An 18,347-nucleotide genomic window follows, 5' to 3' on the forward strand; every position below is an offset into this window, starting at 1 on the left:
TAAGAAATTTGCATTCCTGGGACAAAAAAAAAAATCATAAATTTAATGTGATTTAAATATAAAAAAAATTAGCTACCTTTGTAAATAGCTACTTGAGTCAACAGCGCCCTGTAGCACTCATCTAAATAAGGCTCCCTATATGCAGGTGTAGCGATCTACCTTAAATAAAATAAGCATTATGTTTATGTAGGTATAGACGTGGTAGGAAAACATGGGCGTCCCCAGACATTTTTCTAGGGGAGGGGACAAATTTTTTTTTTTTATCTGAATACATAGGTAGACTTATTTTTAGAAGCTTATTTCTCATTGGGAATTTTACCAATTCTTGTGGAAAAAACATTCCAGCCTCCAGGGGGGGGGGGGCAAGTGTCCCGTCTTGCCCCCTTTGTGGACGCCCATGTAGGAGAAGATCATAAATCGTAATACATGAATTTATTGTACCCGGATACAATACACTCAGTGGCGTTTATTCAATAATTTCTTGGGGGGGGGGGTTCTTTTTAAAAACGCTATCTGGGTAACATAAATTGAAATTAAGATACTCCACACCAAAATGATCCAACTAAACTGTCTTAGATAGTTTTATAGACAGTCTATGTCTATCTACATTGTTAAATTATTAGAAAACCCGTAATAAAATATTTATTTAACATTAAGTAACTTTTTTTTTGTTCTGAGGGTGTTTGAACCCGACCCCCTCTCCGTAAATATGCCACTGCCTACACTTATCGAAGATACACGATACTCCATATTTTATATTTTATTATTTCCAATTAAATTTTATAAACATTACATTTTAATGAATGATTTATTGATGGTTAGTACCTACTATGTCGTGACGCTGTGAACATTTATATAGGTGCATATGGTATAAATTTATTATTTATATCCTTTTTTTTTGTCATTACATATTGAGTCACAAGGTAACGAATAATTATTTTTTAATTTCAAAAATATTAGTAGGCATACTGCAATATGCACCGATGTGCCGATGTAAGAGTTCAATTTTTTTGAAAGTTTTTATTGCCTATCGTAAAGTATATTTTAATTATTTTTTAAAAAAAAAATTGTTTTCAGCTTCTCATCCTAACTTAATAAAACCAAAAGGCAAAAAGTAATGATTTTATAAATAGGTACGTAATTAAATATATTATACGCTTATTACCACTGTATTGCTAATATATATACAATAACGCTATCTTACTAATAAGGAAGTAAGTAGGTTTTATTATAGTGATTATTAATTGGTATAGTATACGAGTTTATTTAATGGTTAATATTATAAAAGTTATTAATTAGCCAATACCTTATAATTATCAGAAATTAATAATTGTATTTTCTATTTCTGCTATGTTTTCTTGTCTTTCAAAAAATCTTTGTATACACCTATAGGTAGGTACTTATAAATTCTAAATCATGCGTCTCACATATTTTACATCATTAATGTCACGATATCTTGTTCCATAGACAGTGGCTGTTTATAGACGCGTGTATAATACACGATTATGTTAATAATTGAATATATAAATATATATATATATATATCCTGTTTCCTTTTTAATTTTTTCGATTCCAGCGTTGCAGTGTTACAGCGGTAATTACACCGGATGCAATAAAATTAGCTTATTATTTTGATATAACAATAGATCTCTAAATTTCTTATAGGTAGTCCGGGTTTCCTAATCGATTTGCCACGATTTAAGAACATGTAATACGGACACAAGGGTCATTGATCTATAAATGAAGACAAGAAATAATATAATGAATTAAATTCATGTACAGCCATCGTTTAACGTGTATAATTTTCGGGAAACGAAAAGAAAACTTATGATTTAATAACGAGAATAATAAATATTACTATACTGCATAACGTATAGCCATGCTTTTTTTTATAGTGTACGTTAATTTATGGCACGTGTAGAGAAATAATTTTACTTTAACCCATTATTTGTGTTTCGACCAAACCTAACCTAACGATCAAAATAATTAAAGTATCCTTAATACACAATGACTGCTAAACCTCAAAAGAAGTATTATTATTAGTTATTAATATAAGTATATAATTATGAAATTAAAAGTGTCAAAATAAATAGAATAACTTAAGGACTTGTAGGTACTTGTTTTATCAAAACTTTGAATAAAAAAATGCTATGAATCAGAATCATAATTAAACAGGAATAATAATATAACAAAAAAACCTGAAATCACCATTTACTGCTCTATCAAATGTCTTAATTTATCAAACAATACTATTATTAGTATTATATAGTTATAATTATAACTATACTGTATCTGGTATCAATTAGGTATGCTCTTTATTGTAAATAATATCTACTTTAAAACTATCATATTTGATACTAAATTGGACATATTAGTGTGATGTGATAATAATATATTACAGTGCGTTCATGTAGTTTTCAATTGAAATCAGTATTCACAATGTGATCGCGAGACTATAGTTCATTCAATTTGCAACACCCTTTGCTGTTCAAATACTGTACCTATGACATCACAATAGACAATGAATATTATATGTGTTCAATGTTCATACAAAATTATACGAGATTTATAACATACAATATTCTAATATTTTATATTCAGCCGTTCAGTGTGAAAATCATTGAATTGGTTTATGTCACTATAAATTATTTAAAAAATATTAATAATTGTGTAAATATATCGACAATGACGATATTAAAAAAATTTAAAGTCATACCTACCAAAATCAGTAGGTATTACCTAAGAGATACCTATCGTAAAAATTAAAGTACATATTTTTTTTAATTATTATGTATATTTGTTTTGTTATAAAACGGGTATAATACCTATGTGGCTATGTTATTATAGTATATGTATCATGTATGCAGATATTCAGTGGTGATGATACAAAGAAATGTTTTAATTTCTAAACAACCAATACTCCAATTTCCTTTGTAAATTCCCTAATATTTATATAGTTGATAACATTTGATGATGATGACAGATAGCCGATAGATGTTGCATGGTCACTATCGAGTAAAATCCATATGGTAAATATTTTACAGCAATTTTATTGTTATTTGTTAGATATCTAATAACAAAATGAATAAGTAAAAATAGTTATACACAATACTTAATAAAGTACAAAAGAGTTGTATACTCTAACAACCTAATATCATATTAAAAATAAAATGTATACAATTAAAACTTGTAATGATTTAATTATAATCAAGTAATAAAATATTATAATTACAAATTGACATGTTTATAAATGGAATAACATAACAATTAGCCAAACAATTTTTTTAAACACTATTAAAAAATAGGCCACAAAAATAAGGATACTAATACAAAAGTTGATCTTGATAAATCTGATTCTTGATAAATCTGTGATAAATACACATATTGGTATAAAAGAATATGAAGACAGTAGTTTACTTTATCATCTTGTCAAAATGTTAGAGTTCACTAAACATATGTAATGGAGAACAAAAAAATGGTGATCCTTTCGCTAAATAAGAATATTATCAAGGAAACATCATATACTTTTATAGATATTATCATTTTAAAGTAAGTTATAGCTATGTAAAATATTACAACTTTAAAATTATAATAACAATAAAATTATAAAAACATATGACATTTCCTAGATAATATTGTTACCTTTAAATTTGATAATTTGGAAATTTACTCTAATATTAAAGCTAACATTACAAAATGTGTTCTGCTGAACATAAATTTGCTATGATGTACATTAGTAAGACAGAGACAATACATGAGGGTATAATACCCCTTAAGGTAGGTGTTTTGAGGAGATTTTTGAACAAATAATTTATACATCAATAAAATGGTCCGTAATACATTTTTAACATATTTACACACCAGCTTAAACTCTTTCAGAGCTAGTGCGATAATTTTTTAGTCGTCCTTCCTTCTGTAAGGTGGCCACTGGTTAGACGTCCCGTATTACTTATATGGAAAAGTACCTTATTTCAATAGTCTGTTCCGTTTTCCCAACATAAGCTCGGACGGGACGCTAAAATGTTCTGTATTTTAAAATATATGAAATTAAAAATATAATCTTCATCTATCTGTATTAAATATAAATTATGGAGTACCTACATTTTTATCGTATATTATTATGATCCAAAAATTTGTAGAATAATATTGTTTATGCTATATTATGAGAACCAATTTGTATGTATCGAATTCAATTATTGGAATATAAAGTTGATTTTGTCTTAGTCGTAGTACATCACAAATTCACAACCCGCGCGTATAGAGGTGACGTGAACAAGTCGACAAACAAGACGACGTGAAAGACTAATGACTAGACATAATATAGTACAATATATATAATATATATAAATTATTCGACATTTGTATATAGTTATATGATTTTTATCGTAATGTCAGTTTCTGTAAAATATTAATAATTTTTATATTTTTTCAGTTAACGCTCAGCGTTTTGGGCATAATATTTCTCTTTGTATAATTGTATTCCTGTATATCAGTTTTGTGACTGTGTATATTTTTATCTACTATACTTACTGTATAATAGTAATATATAATATAGTTCGGGAGTACCGTATTTTATAACCGGCCATTCTAGTTATAACATTACTCACGTGCTGATCTGATTTTGGCACTGTGTCGTCGCACGCATCGATCATATCAAACAACTTCAATGCCTATACTACAATAACGGCGATCTTGATTTTGGGACATGGCTCACCGCATTAAAAATTTAAAACAAAAAAAACGGTTCAATAACATAGATGAGGTTTGTATTTGTATTGAACACTGTGTGTTATACGGCGTTACGTATAGGCAATATAGGTACATCGCTGTGCGTTTTTCCTTAATTATCATAAATCGTTACCTATTGAATAAATAAATATTAAATTCATGATTTAGTGTTAAAAAAAATCCATTTACAATATTATATGAAACTAATGTAGTTATCTTGAATATTATAATGAAAAAATTGCAATATTATGTGTATAACGGTGTAGATAATTATAAATGATTTTTATTTCATAAATTCGTAAGAAGGGATAAGAGGGGCTTAATGATAGCTATGAACTTGGAAATGAAAGAAGTAAATAAAGTTTCAATGTTTGAACAAAAAAGGGAAAAGTTTTGGTTGTAGGAAGTAGTTTGAGCATAAGATGGTTTACTGGAATTGGGATTAAATAAGGAGATTTAGAATAGTTGTATGTATTATTTAAGTTTTTTATGTGTAATAAGGGGCTAAATTTAAAACAACAGTCTTCTTTTATTATTTAAATTGATATATAATTATTGTACGCATTTTGTAAAAGATACTAAATCTGTAAAGATACTACACATTTATGCTTATTTGCTATGTTCTATATTTTCTTTATACTTAGACTAAAATAGGAACTGCTAAAATATGCAGCGTGTATGACTGAATGCATAAGTATTTGTTTCTTTTTTCATCCATGGTAACTCACAGTTAATTATTGTTTTAGTTTATTTCTTAATTTTTTTAATGATCTATACTTACTTCTAGAGTATTATGTTAGAAATTCTTGTAAATATGTTATTGAGCTTTAATAAATGAATAAATAAATTAGGTCATTAATAATTTTTAGTCTTATAACTATTGTTAATGTAATTGTAAAAAATTGTTTTTCTGTTAAATTAATTTATTAATACTTAATAATAATATAATATAATAAAAATATAATACAAAATATTGTAAGTACACAACAAATAAAATTGAGATTAGGGTTTAAACTTTAACTTAAAAATGTTGAGTTTTTTTCTAGTATTTCAAGCATATGAACGAACTTATATAAATGTAACCAATTTTATTTTTAAAATGTTTTTCTGTAAATAATATTTTTACCATTTTATAAAGTGTATTATGTCACTATATATATTATACAATAAATAGTGATGTACACTATAGGTATCAATTATATCCTAAGTTATCTTAATAATTTATTTAATAATATATTTTCATATATACCTTAAAGCGTTTATTTAGTTTTTATGTGTTATATATAAACTTGATTGTAAAATTCATTGGCGTACCAGTGGATAATTGGGAGAGCAGCAAGAGTAATCTCACTAAGAGCTTTTTCCTTATTGAATATTATGATTTTAATGGATTTGTATTGAATTTATTTTATAATTTCATTGGTAGAAAAGTATGTAATATTGCACTATGGAAATGTTTCCACGGTACGCTGGTGATAGTGGTATGTTTACGGTGGTAGGGGGATATGAGGAATAGGTCCTCGGGGTGTTTCTTTACTGATATAGGTATAATATTGTTTTTTATGTTTGTGACGATACAACATAATATTATAGAAATATAATTATTCAAAAGCATTTGAAAGTATTATCATCTATGCCTATAGTATACATATTACATACACCACTCACTTACTGTTAAATATGATTGAATATTTCGTATCATAAAATATTGTCAATCGTCACAATAGAATACAGATAACAATCAAACTTAAACACTAAAATATGAATTATTATTATTATTTTTATTATATTACTTTATTTTTATTCCAGCATAACTCACATTCACTAGTTCACTACTAACTACAAAATATAAGTCGTACAGTGCACACTTACACTAGTTGTCTCAAATTATTGTTAAATGTTTAATACTCAACTGTTCGAGATTTTAAGTACTTACAAACGTTTATTGTGATAGTTGCTGAAATTTAAAAATTAACTGGTTTAGTGATTTAATTATAGTTAATTTATCAGTACACAGTAGATCATAAATACTTAATTGAAAAATTAAAACAACTCTTGTAAAGCTGTTAAGTTTAATGTTTAGCTTTTTTAAATTTTGTGACGTACAAACTTCACATAAAGGTACGAGTTTTGTAGGAAATTTTCTTTGAGCGCATTCCGAAATAACTTATTTAATGTTCTGAGTGTATTCGAAATAATGTACCTATTACCCGAACGTGTCTCAAGAAAAAATGTTCATTATTTTGTCAAGTTAGCCATCGATAAATGTAATATTATTACCTACCTAAATATATATTATTTTTAGGCATTTTATTCTAAAAAGTAACTTATGGGAGAGCCATACACCGCAATAAATTGGCTAAACACCTAAACATCACGTTTACTTTATATCTTCAACCCGACGATAATTAACTATATGATATCAGTACCATAGTATACTATGGTATCAGTTTAATAATAATATTATGAATACGATGCGGTATGTGTGGTGTATGTTTTGTTTTGTTTATGTCGAGGACGGTTTGCGGCGACAGTGACCCACACGAGAAAAACAGCTGTGAGCCGGGAGGAACGCACGCGCGATCGCGCGTGCGCATCAGTCGAACCGGTCGCCCCGTGCGAAGTGCCGCCGCCAAAGACCACCTCGGGCGCACGGACCGCACTGGTTACTGGTTAGTAAGTCGAATACGTAAGTAGTCGACGGTCGGTCACCATCAGCGACGTAACCGAATAGGTTTTGCGCGTGTGTTAATCCGACTCTACCACCCCCGCGAGTGAACGCATAAATAGCACGGTCTTTTTTCTGAAATTTTTTCGTTTTGAAAATCGTGATTTTTTTTTCGCCGTTTATCGTTTTAACTTACAAGACCAAGAATACAAGAATTGCAGAGTTCGTTTATTGCAGGGATTAGAAGTTCATAATTTTATTCAAGTAAGTAAAATTATCTATACGTCTATGTTTGGTATTATTATTTATTACTATCTATTTGTCGAAATCGAAAACATACCCGGCGTATACCTATGACATTACAAACCCAACGAATCACAAGAAAATTAATCGTAAACCTTCGAAAATCTAAATGTTTTAGTCCAAAACATTTGTTTTCCAATCTGTGCATTACAATGTTGATTAAACATTTATGTACACTATATTAAACGGTATATTAATGTGCAATCTGTCAATCTATATAATCTACTCATAGGACGTCAGATATATTCCTAATACTTATTATAGTAAATACTACGGGTTGCGCGAGAGACCCACTTGTGGAAAACTTGTGTAGTGTAAGCTGATTTTATATTTTTTTTACGGAGAAATGACGTGTTTTGCAGTGGAAAACGGACACCCGTGCAAGATCCGGGTAAACGACTGTAAACATTTCAAAGCGGGTCTCGATTTATGTGCAATTAATATTTTCTTCGATGGCAATAAAAATAATTTTTAATACGTGTATTAAATATTTTTATTTTTTAAATATACGACCCCGTACAAAGCCTATAATAAATATTATTTATGACATTTGATATTAAATACCTACGATCGATTGATTATTCATCATCATCACAAACCACTTATTATAGTATTTCAAAAATCGGTTTTTTCTCTGTTGTGTATATTCCTGTTTTTAAATATCAGTTTGGTCACGTATCTCACAATTAATTTTAATAATTTTCTCGTTATTATCTATTTATTTTAAAAATATTTGTCACGTTGAAAATTCTTTCTTCAACACTACTCCATTTAACACCGTTAAAAAAAATTATTATCTGATCCTCTTTATTTGTATAGGTACCTATATTAAAATCGATAATTGATGACAGTGTTTGACGCTGCTTGTAAGAAACTAATTTGTTAAGATAAACTCTACGATAGGATTAAACAAATAAAAGATTGATCAAAAATGCTTTTTTGCGTTCAAAGTTACAAATTATTCTTAATTTCAATAATATAGTCAATGTCTTGCCAATTTAAAATATATTTATCACTTCGTTAAAAATTTAATATGACATTATGACGTATGTGTAATTGGAATTATTGTAATAAAAATGGTTTATAATATTAATAGTCAATATTTAAATATACTTTTTCTGTATACATGTATGGGTTTCATGTAATCGTTATCTCTACAATACCTCGAAAATATCAATAAATTAGTACTTTAAAATATGCAGTAAAAACGTTCATATATTATAGGTAGTAATCAATTATTTATAAACGATTTATTTTTATCGTCATAAATACATATATATATATATATATCAATTAATCAACCTTAATATTATGTATATAAATTATCCGAATTGTCGATTAGTTGAATTACTTGTGTAGGTATATTATATACACGCAATTGAAAATTTTCAATATTTGAATGTATCTGTAATTTTTAAAGATATTAGTAATATATTGTAGTGCTTTCGTTTCTATTATTTACTTCTACCAATTCAGTATACCTAGTTACTAGTTACATTGGTTTAAAGAAATGTCAATCTATTGAAATTCCGGAACCTAATTTACTAAATTGGGAACGAATCGATTACAATATCAAGATTTATGTAAAAATGAAACAATTCGAATCCTTGTGTTTTGTCATTGATTCGAATAACTGGTTTCGAAATTTAAAACTATTAACATTTAACGGTGATCGATTGTGGTTAATTGCGCGGTCGAGTATAAATTGTCCTATTCGGAAATATGAGACGATATGGCTATTGTTACAATTTACAAAATATACTATTATATTAGTATCGACGTATTTAATAAATAACTGTTCAGTATTCCATCATCAGTCATCACTGTGTCGTTGTTTAATGTTTTTGGTTAGTTATATTATTTTTTTTACAGTCAGATACTAATAATGTGTACGCAGTATGTGTCTTAAGGTTAAGTTTAGGATTCGATTTTTAGTAAGATGTAGTGCGGAAACCCTATTGATGTATAAATTCATTTGCAAAAAATCCACCGCTGGTGGATCATAATGTCTTCAACGACATGTCTAGAAACAGTAGAAATTCAATTGACAATTGTATATGATTTTATTATAATACAATGAGTATGTGTGTATATAGTTACAAAGGATTTATCCCCTTATAGATTCCCTATTGAGTGGGGGAAAGCGCGCGTGTACTGGGTCATACTTGTACTTTTGGGTGACCGGTTTTACCGCAATATTAACATAATGTAGAGATGAAACGAACGGAATTGTGCAGTCCCGATGGAATGACATTTGGCTGCTGAAAATACTGGTTTGCAAACGAGGCACCGGTCCTCCCGTTTTGGAAGTCCGGCGGACACATTAACGTGTATATAACACATATAAACGGCTGCATAAAAAATATGTTTTTTTTTTATAAATTTTTATATTCCAGTAGGAACGTAAAGTACATACATATACTTACGGTTTGACCTTTCGAGGCCACCGACGCAGTCACCATATTCTAATCATATAAGACACGCGTCGGAGCTGCGCGGGTAGATAAGACATATTCGTACCTAAAGATGTGTTTCTGCAAAGGCTCTTTTCTCTCGCCAAAGTCTACACTGTAATCAATAACATATATTATACGCCATTGAGTAAAAAAAAGAGAATATGTTAAAAAATATTTAGCTGTCAATTGTATTATAATATTTTAATTATGAGTATTGATTGTATACATAAGGTTTGTAAACTGAAGTAGATGGTAGGCAAATCAGTAATAATATGTATTATAATATTATATAGAAAGAAATAAGAATGCTACATGTTACTTGGATTTTGGATCATTAAACTCTGATTTTTGTCGATCGAATAATCGTGATATAATCGTGGCTGTCAAAGTATTATAAATTAAACATTCATGTACTAATAATTATATTATTATTTAAAAACTAACAATCAAGCTTTACTACAATGATATGATTTTAGGTATTCATTCACTTTATTTATTTTTCTATACCTATAGCATTGCGGTGTTTACAAATAAATGGGATATTGTGTAAAAAATATGACCATAAAACTTAATATTCTCCATTTAACTATAATATATATTATATATTATTTATCAAAATATTATCGTTTAGACTTTTTTAATCGTTGTTGACTTGTCTTGTACAATTAATATTTATATGTCACACTACCGCTATTTGATTTTTAGTAAATATAAATTGTGTATTCGGTATTGTTCTATTTTATGATAACGATATATAAATATAAAAAGTACCTACATAAAGCTTCATTTTATTTTATAATCAACCTATTTAAATTAATATTAAAAAAAATCTAACCGGAGAAGTTACTTTGTTGTAATAGTAGGTTTTACAGTAATGTACCTGGTCGTTGAGTAAGTCACTGTAATGGATGTGTTAAATTTGAATTCAAAACATTCAATAATTATAATATATGAAAAACAATTTTGATCGGTATGACCGTTAATCTTTATTTTTGAAGATATTTACATTTAAATTGTTATAATAGTAGTTATAAGTAATTTATTGTTCTGCTAGTAATGCGGTAGGTTAAACTAAAATTTTCAAAAAACAAATTGCACGTAGCATATTATATTATAATATATAGGTATTTCGATATTTGTAAAAATTATTAATTATTGCAATATTATTATTTATACTAGCTGAAGCAAAAAATTTTGGATATTTGAAATGTTTATCTAATGTTAATAATATTAGTGTTTCTTAGTTTCCTACACTTAATATAATTTTTTAGAAATTTGAAATTTTCCATATTTTTATTTCTATATTTTTTTTAAAATGTTGATATATAATAATTATTATTCCTTGACAAAAATTCTTATAAATTTAATACAAGGTTGTTCCTCATATATTGTTCATCACAGTATTTTTTTTTAAGCGTTAAAATTAAGAATTTTGACAACATTTATGAAATTTCAATAATTTTCAAAATATTATTTGTAGTTAAAAATTCTTAAAAAATTATTTTTATATATAAAATTTGAAAAACTAATACAAGTGGTTCTATAATTTTTCCAACCTATGATAAAAAAATGGCTATCAGAAATTATTTAAAATTATTTTTTTAATATCATATACCTATGATGAGAAAATATTAAATTATATTATATTATAACATTTACAGTTTTGTAGAGTAATTACTGTTCACGTTTTCCCTTTTAATGGTGTAAAATAATACAGAACACCTTCGTCGTATTTATCACATTTTTTTTTAGATTTACTTTATCCCCAGAAACCAAAGCAGCCCACCATTATCGTGTTACTAGCCCGCGTGTTTTTAATTATTATTTATTCCTAAACTTGATCAAACACACCGACACACACGTCACACGGCCTCTTTGACCAGTCCAACAGCCGTTGTTGCAAAAATAAAACTCGTTTGACATATCTACTGTATTATAATTTAGCATGAATAAGTTTCTTTATGATATCAACATTGCACTCGTGAGATACAGAAAACAATACTCTTTTTACATGGTAGTTTTTTGAGCACTCTGACTACATATTACTAGTTCATATAATATACTCGTAATATTATTATCATCTTATACTATTATTGCAGTGATATTAAGATTTTTTACATGATTTATTTATTAATGAAATGTTTATGGATTAATATCACATGACAAATCATGTATTTTTATTTTGAATTAAAGTGTATAACTCAGAATGCTGCTACGGAGTAAGTATTTAAATATATATTTTTTTTTTGCAGGATATGCAATATCACTCTATTTAACAAATACACATGTACTATAGAAAATACGAATTCATCCTTGTATTCTATACAGAAATACCCAACTATTTAGATGATTTTTCAGATTGGATACTTCAAATTTTTTTCCGTAGAGCAGTTATTTAATCTATTAAGAGGTATCCATAAATAAATGTTTCATTGTTTTATAGTCGATGCTGATTTCATTTTAGTAATTCAACGGATTAATATAACTAAAATATATTTTAGATTTAGACATTTTTTTATTCTTTACATCCAAATTGGTTTGATTTTGTGTAAGAAAACTGGTCATTTTCTGAATGTCTTACGTCCATTAATAGGAGTGCACGAACCGTATCTTTTATATCCTTATTTATCACACTTTGTTGGAGCTGTTCAAGGTTAGGTTACTATGAATTGAGTATAAATATGTACGGCAAAATGCAGTTCATCTTTGCAAATAATTTATTTCGTCATTTTTTATGTATTATAAAAATTGAGGTAGCCAAAGATTTTTTTTTTATGTACAAATTATTTATTTTTATTCTAATTTATCTACTATCATTTTGCTCAATAATTCACTATTAATAACTCTAAAATTGCTCAATATACTTTAATACTTAATAGTATAAATTTAACTTTTGATTATCTTAGAACAATGGGACTTTCAAATTGGATACTTCATACATTTTTTTAAACAAAATTTCACTATTTTTTTAAAATCACGCTTTCTGTTATAATTGTAATAAGACGAGTTGGAAAAACGTTTTTTGATTTGATTAACATAGTGAAACAATTCTGTATTCACGATGACCTGTTGTACACAGGTATAGCGATTTATATGAATATTCTTTATCTCGAAAAGTCTGTATTGGTGGTTTGTCGGTGTGTTGGCATCGAACCTTGACTACCCCCCCCCCCCCCACCAAAGGAAAACGTATAAAATATTCATGCTATGTCAGTATAGTCTAATGACAGCTGAAAATTTCGTCAGGCGTGACACCCCTAACTACATTCTATATAGCTGCGTTAAACCAAATAACATTTTATCAAGTTTTCATTTCTTGCCCACGATTAAATAATATAATAATTAATAATACATAAATAACATACAAAAAGATTTTTGTACACTATTATTAAAACATTAAAACTCATTATTTATTATTTTAATATATGAGGGATGAAATATTTATACTTAGGGAGAAATTTTAAAAACAATCGTTCTAATTATATTAACAAGCCCATCTAGTTTTAAATTCTGTATCAAATTTTTGCATGATCGGTCTTTACTCATTTGCTATAATATGTTTGTCATAAATTATAATTGTTAACTGTACGTCCGTGTCATTTTGTAACTACGGAACCTAGAATTATCCTATATTATTATTATTATTATTATCATTATTAAAATGAATTAAAATAATCTATGTAAGCATTATACCATTAATACCTATATATATATATATATATTATAGTATAGTATAGAGAGCCATTGATAGAGAGTATTGATATTTTCCATAGACTGTGATATTAATTATTACAACGTTTTGTCACATAATTTATCTGTAGAGTGAACACACGTGGTTTTTGCAGATTAAATCCAGCGCAGCGTTGCGCAAAAGCGCGCAAAGCAATAGTTTAATTGCGACACGATCAGAGAAAGTGCACGTGTGCTCTGTTGGCAGGCTGATTTATTATAATTGATATATCTGTTGCGATACAATATGTGTCGCACACAATGTTTCCCGTTATAAATGGACTAAATTACAATAAAAACAATTTGAGGACAACGTGAAATCGTGTATAATATATATTATGCATCTAGGTATAAATACGCGGTCATATCATGTAATTTATTTAGAATAAATTGGACGTTCTAAACAAAAGACAACGACCACGGCGCACGTGGATGTTAAATTATCTTTGCATTCGAGTAATGTTTTCTAACACATTTTCTATCACTTTATCGATAGATAATAAATAAACAGAAGACGAAATCTAAAATAATTATAATAATAATAATAATAATAATAATATATTGATCTTTTGAATGTGACCTCTGTATAGTCTATACTCTATAATATGATGAGTTGTTAGGTCATGTCCGTAAATAACAAGCACCTTCAGGAGACGTATTTTAAGGTCAATGGTCGACGAGGTGTCTTATTCAATGCCAAGTGCACATATTAATATGCAATGTGCATGCATGTGTGTTGATAAATGAACGAAAATAAAAACGAAAGTGTAGTTTTTAAATTATTGATTTATTTTTATTCTTATTTCTTAATAGTTAAAAGCTCTACTTACAAAATCTTAAATAAAAAAAAATGATGCATCATTGAATCAATGAAATTAATGAAATTCGAACTAGTTTTATTTTAAATTGTTACTTTTTTTGTGATATTTAATACAAATTAACAGTAATGCAGCATTACAGTCTAATTTAAATGCCAGAATAGTACTATTATTTTTTAATTACATTTTAAAATTTATAATGATAATAAATTTACTAATTTTTGTAACTATTTGTCGATGTTGTTTTATTAAAATATGTTCAATCATACACTTGAATTTTCGGTATTTTCGCTAAATATTCTTATTAGAATTGTGGATGCAGTATTAAAAATTGTAAGTATTGTAAGGTAAAGTCACTCAAAGCCATATGATTTTATTTTATCTCTAAAACATATAAGGCTGATCAATTGTTTGTCATTACTTATCAACAAAATTGTATATGCCTATGTCCAATACTGCAATAGATTCTTTATAATTAGCGATTATATTAATTATAACATAATATAAGTAACTATACTATACGTTTGATGTTTAAAAGGAATAATTTTATAAAAAAAATTGACGCCACACTCAGCCTGCATTAGAATAATTTTTTATGTATAACATATGAAGTCAAATAAAAGTATTGGATTAATCACCGTGATAAAAATCATATTTTGGATTAACTCGTGTATTTTACTTTTTCATATATACCCCGTTAAAAGCCAATAATTGTGTAACGTTTTATTTATTATTATTATTTTTTTAATTATATTGGATAGGTTAGGATACATTTGTACGTAATAATAATACATTTTTACGAAAATAAAATTGACTCAAAAAAAGTTTGGACGCTATTATTTGTCTTTTAGGTCCGTAAACACTAAACACAAAACCATGTGTATTGTATATAGGTACTTATGAAAACATTGACGCCTTGTGCTGTGCATACGGAGATTTCAATAATAGTTTTTATAGTATATTATAGGTACGAAGTACCTATTCATGTAACATAATATAGAGAGGGGATTGTGTAGTAGTAGTATCAGAATATCAGATGGGCAGTTGTAATCTTGCAAGTTGCAATATAGGCATGACTATAGTGTGTTATTCCATGCTCTGCTAGAAAATCTTGTGTGCCCGAGCGGGTCACCTATAATTTTAAAAATAAATTTACCGTCAACGGCTCCACATATGGCTTGCATTACCATGGTATTTTAGATTTTCTTTTTTGAAACTAACTTAACAATTGTATTTTCTCTTTCTTACCCTCGGAGAAGACGGAAACTGTTTCTTGCATGTAGATTGACGGCAGTGACCGATGTTAACCGACGCTAACGTTGTTGGTATTGGTATCTAATGGGTGGGAGATGGTTAACTCGGACGCGTTTTGGTCGAGCATGGTTTACTTCTCTTGTGGGCCGGAGTATAAGACCCGTTTTGAGTATTCCCACTTCATTATCGTGCATAGCATAGGTACATATAAAATCTACGTATTATTTTGTGTACACTATATTTAGTGTATTATAGTAAATATTAATTGCGTCTTCGTCCGTATATATTTTCAATCACTGTAGGTATTGAATGTTGTGCGCTTTTATCATAAGTCATATTAATAAACATATAGTACAAATGTACTCTATTATTTTAATTTATTTAGTATCCCACACACATACACGATGACGATAGCAGCTGAGGTCACCGATTGTATACAAATTCTCAGCGGGAGATTCTGCGATAGTAATGTACAAGTAAACCTGCGCTTATAAACATCCCTTACGTCACACCAAATATTCGTCGTGTGTTCTAAACATACTGCGCTTAGTGCTCTCCCGTCGAGTGTCGAGCATATAGACCGTCTCTCAACGATAAAAATTAATTACGACACACACGATCCGAATAGAGCTAGTGCAGCACCAGGACAAGAGAGCATAATAATAATAATAATATATGTTTGCCTCAGAGAGGTCATGGTACCATGCATGTGTGTGTGTGTGTGTGTGTGTATAATGTCGAGGCAACAGTTATTTTTTACATTTTTTTCATTTCCATCTCTCTCGGCGACGATGACGATAGGCAGTATCCATACACATACACTCTCTCTCACACACAGAAACATGCACAAGAGGAATATGTAGGATTTGTGTGCAAGATAAGGATAGGTACCTTGCGGATTACTCAACTGCACGGGGTCCAGTCACGATTTTTAAGTATTAAAAAACAGCACGTAGCATAAACGTGAGAGAGAAAGCAACTTTGGCTTGTATTATATATACATCAGTATACCTTTAATAGAGGTACATGAGGCGGCATCGGTGGCGTATACGAAAAACTATAACTGCCGATATAATATATGGGTCAAATGCGCCCCGCAGGAAAATAACCCAGATCACCACTCAACAACCATGGTACTTCGAGTCGATCATACATTTTTTCACAATATATAATAATATTATTGTCATACTTAATCGGAGTCCGGAAATTAATATTGAAATCCGCAGTATTGTTAGTTTTTATATAATAATAATATAATTGATGCACTAACTAATATGCTTAGATAGCCATTCAGATTTGTTTAACAGCAATGTAAATAAAAACATTGTGCATTAGAATGATCTTTAAATATTTAAAATAATGTCACATTTTATATTAAAAACAAATATATTTAACGATAAACTAGGTTATTACCTAATAATATTTATAATATATAAATGATTTGTAATAAACTAAGAAACTTTGTATTTGTAATTAATTTAGTACAAAGTTTTTTTTTACTGAAATAATTAAAATCTATTAAGGTATAAGGGAGAATTATATTAAACTATAATCACAATATTATTATTAGGTAGGTGCCTTTCAAACTCAGCAATTGATTGGATTTTAGTAACAAAAGAAAAAAAAATTAAAATTATCGCACATTCGAGGTTATTTCATTGCAACGCGGGGGCTCCAGTCTCAAAATTATTTTTGTTTGTTTTATTCACTTCTACTTCTACTTTATATCTACTTTATATTAGTAACATTTCTTATTATTAGTAAGTTATTACACATATTATGGACACAAAAGTATATTTCTTATGGTAAACAATTTGTCACGTAGGGAAATCTAGATATAATTATTAGTTTTGATTATTATTAAAGGGTATAGAATATAGATATACCATTAAAACAACAAAATAATATCTAAACTGTAAAGCAGTACTTAAATGCCAATACATCTCAAAAATTTATAAAGTTGGCTATTTTTCCTAACGAATCACTACGTACTGACTTAACTAATCATTTTTATTCTGATTGGAACTACCGGGTTAGTGATTACTGCCAGTTTTAACTATGTATGAAAACTTCCACAGTTACACAGTTATAAATTATAATAAATAAATATAATTATTATTATTATAAGTATGAAGAATAATTGGAAAAATATTAGGTGTTATAAATTATAACGAACAATAAAGAAATTGATAAATTTCAATTCTACAATAACACAAACTATGTTTTTTAACATTTCGAAATGGAATACGACAAAAATGTTAAAATCCAAAAGATGATTATTATATTTTTGAAAATAACAGCGATTAACGTAGTCTTATAAATATAATATACAGTATAATATTTAGTGGATATAAAATGATGTGTGAATTTCTTTCTGCAGTGGCTCGTAGA

The 18,347-nt window shown here is 28.0% G+C and overlaps 1 protein-coding gene across 1 annotated transcript in view; it reads left to right on the forward strand.

Moving 5' to 3' along the window:
- Window positions 1-7,383: 7,383 nt before the first annotated feature.
- LOC114121507 (leucine zipper putative tumor suppressor 2 homolog) overlaps window positions 7,384-18,347 on the forward strand; it is a 46,517-nt gene continuing 35,553 nt past the window's right edge. The window contains exon 1 of the mRNA XM_027983889.2: window positions 7,384-7,660. The gene's annotated coding sequence lies outside the window, so the exon portion shown is untranslated. The remainder of the gene's footprint in view (window positions 7,661-18,347) is intronic.

This window comes from Aphis gossypii, chromosome 3 (genome assembly GCF_020184175.1).
Source record: "Aphis gossypii isolate Hap1 chromosome 3, ASM2018417v2, whole genome shotgun sequence".
In the NCBI taxonomy this organism is placed as follows: domain Eukaryota; kingdom Metazoa; phylum Arthropoda; class Insecta; order Hemiptera; family Aphididae; genus Aphis; species Aphis gossypii.